This window comes from Hydra vulgaris, chromosome 05 (genome assembly GCF_038396675.1).
Source record: "Hydra vulgaris chromosome 05, alternate assembly HydraT2T_AEP".
Lineage (NCBI taxonomy): Eukaryota > Metazoa > Cnidaria > Hydrozoa > Anthoathecata > Hydridae > Hydra > Hydra vulgaris.
Genome location: NC_088924.1, coordinates 40,107,501 through 40,111,951, shown reverse-complemented (window position 1 = coordinate 40,111,951; position 4,451 = coordinate 40,107,501).

The following is a 4,451-nucleotide window of genomic DNA, read 5'->3' as shown; positions in this document are numbered from 1 at the left end:
GTTTCTCAATTCAAAATCTGAACCCCTCACCTTTAATAATCTTAGTTCTACTGTTTTTTTTTAATCCTACTTTAAAGATTCAAATGGTTCCGTTTTACAATTAACTAGTTTGATTAATATAAATAAATGTCTTTTATTTTTTATTATGATTAAGAAAATATAAAAAGAAAAAAAAGTTGTTATTTTTTTTCTCTCTCTATTTTACAAAAAATGAGTCTCTTTTGTCCTAAAGGAAGATATCATAAAAATTTAGTCAATTTAGAAGAAAAAATGATGCAAGAATCAAAAATAATTCCTAAAGATCAAATGAATCAAATTAAAAATCACATGCAACAATTACAAAATCAACTTACTCAATATTCTACTAAATCTGAATTACTAAACATGAAATCTGAATTGGATGAAATTAAAAAAATGAAAAATAAAAAAGAAGAAATACAAGAAGAAAAACCTCCCAAAAAAATGTACAAATCAAACCCAAACCTAAAAAACGAAAATATTCAGAATCTGAAACCGAAAGTTCAGAAGAAGAAGGAATTGTTGAAAAAAAACCTAAAATGAAATCAACTCCTTTACACATCTGTTCACAATGCTTTCAAGAAGTCAATGCAGTCGACAAAATAAACGGATTATGTAGAAACTACATTATTCAACAAAGAGCCATTTATCAAGTCCACTCATGTAGAATAACGAAAAAAAGAAAAAGAAATTGAATATAAAAAGTTTAATTGAACTTGGTTACACTCGCGCTTTAACAGACGTTTAAAATAAAAAAATACCATTTAAAAAAAGCACTTCAGAATCAGAAGATGAATAAATAGAAAAAAAGTTATTTTTTCTTTTTTTAAAAAAAATGGGTTCATTAGCTAAATATGTGAGAGATGGTGACGGCAATCGTTATACACCCAATACAAACGGTCATGTTACTATTGAAGATGTTTTGGCACAAGCCGACCACAAAAATCGTTTATTGCAAGAAGCAACAAGTGGTAATATTAGCGCAGAATATAAAGCTATATTAAATGAAAAATATCCTGGTTTTCAAACAGCTCAAGCTCAAGATGAAGTCATTGCTGTTTATAATCAAAAATTTTCTTACGATCTTACTTCAGACATGGCTAATTTAATTTCTTTTACCACTATACTTAACGAATGGACATATCCACAAGATTGGTATTTGGATTTTGATTTATTTCTTTATAAAAATTTGAGCACGCAAACAAGATTTACACCTACAACAGACGATGATTTAGCAAAAAAAGTGTGTCTTTGCAACAACTTTATTCATGCATTATTTAAAACTGTCAAATTTTATCCCAATTATCAAAAAAATAATACTACTTGTGCAAACAACGCTATCATTAATCGTTCTTATAATCGTTTTAGAGCAATGCTGATTAAAAAAAGTTATATGAAACCATTTAGAGAATTGATGATTAATCCTAATTTAGGTTTAACAGAAGACACTGAAAATGCTACAAACCCTATTGGTTATGCTGAAACCAAAGCGCTTATACAAGCTGCAGACCCTAATGGACTCATTAGACCTCTTAATGCAACAGCACCTGCCATTGTGGCACCTGCTGGTTATCAAACAGCACAAAGAGATAGATATAATGCTTTCATGACTGGAGAAAAAGGTTGTAAATTTAGAGTACCTTTGAGTTTATTATGTGAAGTTTTTCAAATGAAAGAATATTTTGGAAAAAATAAACAAATTAGATTGGAACTTTATATTGAAAATGATATGAATCAACTATTAGAATGGGTAAGACCTATTGTAGACGCTGACATAACAGCGCTTGCTAATGTGGGAGTGGCTATTAAAAACCCAATGATATATAGCAATACGTATAGACTCAAACCCAGTTTACCCTTGGAAAAATCTTTATATCTCAACATCTCTATCTTTATATTGGGAAGTATAAAAACAGCAGATCTTGTGCCTCACAGCATTATAGTTTTTGTTAATTCAAAAAAAGAAAGTGATCATTTAAGCAAAGGTTGTTTTACACCGGTTGAAATGGCATGCAACATTATTAAAAAAATTACGCTTTATAATTACAGAAGAACATATGTTAATTCAGCAGGTGATACTACTGAATACGATTTGACAAAGCAAGACGATCAATGGACAATTTGGAGAAGTTACGCCTCCTGGTCTAATGGAAATACACCCTCTACTTTTAACATTAACAATTTTACAGATTTTTATAATAGTGATGATGATAGTTTTTTGAGACATCCTAAATTATACTTTAGTACTACTAACACTACCGAACCTTTAGTCATTGACACCACCAGCAATTTTAATTTTATCAACGATAAACCTCCTGCTACAATTACTGGAAATAATTCGTTTCAAATCAATGTACAATTTACAAAACAATTTAAAGGTGTACTTGTTATGTATTTGCTATATCCAGCTGCACTTGTAGAAAGCGGGGTAGGAGACGAAACTGAAGTCAACTATATTCCTACCAAATTTAAATTGTCTAAATTTATTATAAAAAACATTTTTACTTTTATTAAACGAACCCTATTTGTGTTTACTATTTTATAACCAAACGACTATTTATTTCTAAAAAAAATCTTTAAAATCAAAAATCTTGTTTGTTTTTTATTTCTTGTGTTAATGGCTCGCAGGCGTACGAGAAGAAGCGGTCACCATCGTCGTCATCATAGAGGTAGCGCACGACATCATAGAGGGAAAGGAAAATTTTTTACCAAAGTTAAAAATTTTGCTAAACGTTTACTAAAATCAAACGTAGGAGACTACGCTTTAGATTATTTTCAAAAGCAACGCGATGCGTAAAAAATTTTGTTGCACCGCTTGTAAAATAAAAAAAAGTTCATATAAAAAAAAAGGAGGGGAAGAGTTTATTTACCTCCTTTAAAAGGCGCAGGTAGAAAGCGCTTAAGAAGACGAAGAAATTTACGAGGAGGAGATTTAGCAAACACTTTAAGAAAATTTAAAGTTTACCCTTGGTATGTAGCTTAAAAGAAACAAATGCAAAAAACTAAATTTGATCATGTTAAAAAAACTCAACTTTACAATATAAATTTACTTTAACCGACCTCAAATATGTCGTAATGCATGGAAAAAGAGGAAGAGGAAGAGTTTATTTACCTCCGTTAAAAGGCGCAGGTAGAAAACGTTTAAGAAGACAATTAAGAAAACGCATGCGTGGTAAATTTCTTCCCTTGTTAGCTGCAGTTTTAGCACCGACTTTATTATCGTCTCTTATACCGCGATAAAAAAATGTATAAAAAAAGACCTAAAAAAAGACATTATAAAAGACATTATAAACATAGAACAAGACGAATGCGTGGAAAGTTTTTTGGACCTCTTTTAGGAATGGTATCTAAAGTCGCTTTACCTTCCTTTACTAGCGCTCTTCTACCTACCATTGGTAAAGCTGTTTTGGGTGGAGCTATCTCTGGTGGAATTTCGTACGGAATTAATAGAATTGGAAAATAATATTTATAATATATAATATATAAAAATTTACAATTCGCTTTTTATTATTTTATTACAAATATATAATCCCAACATTGTTCCAAGTAATATAAAAGCTGCCAATAACGCTCCAAATAAATATCCTCCCACTACAATAACAATAAACAAGCTCGAAAGTGCTAATATCGACAATATTTTTTCTTTATTAATACACTTCAAAATATCGAATACGATTCCCATGCGAGTCGTGCGTACCACCATTATCTATTGGAGGATCAGGTTTGTAAGGTTGAACTACTGTCACTGTCGTTGGAGTTTGAAATTGTTGTAACGGTTTATTTTTCGATTCCATTCGTTATGAACCTATTTTTTTTATTTTTTCACTCTTTATATACTTTTTGTCACGCTTCATCAAACAAATTAAAATTCCTCTATTATATCTGCGCACACGCATTACGGATCATTAAACAAATTAAAATTCCTTTTATTTGCTCAGGCCGTTTCTCGCTTTGGTCGCTTTTTTTTAGACCCTCATTTGACAGCCTCATTTGACGGTCCCCCTCATTTCAACTTTTCAAACGACTGAAGGCTGAACTCTTCTCTGAACACGCGCATTACGGATCAAATTAAAATTTTTTACACCTGATTCTCTATTATATCTCCGCACGCGCATTACGGATCAAATTAAAATTTTTTACACCTGATTCTCTATTAAATCTGCGCACGCGCATTACGGATCAAATTAAAACTTTTTACACCTAATCCCCCTTTTTTTTGCTCAGACCCCCTTTTTTTTGCTCACGCCCCCTTTTTTGCTTTTTTGTAGACCTCCCCCCTTCCTTCTCAAACAAGTGGAGGCTGAACTCTTCCCGTAACACGGAAATCCAACATACTATATCATCAAACATAAAGGTTATTTTCACATCAACTCCGAATTTAAAATATATATATTTATACGCAGCCGTATTTATTGAATTCTACCCATATATAT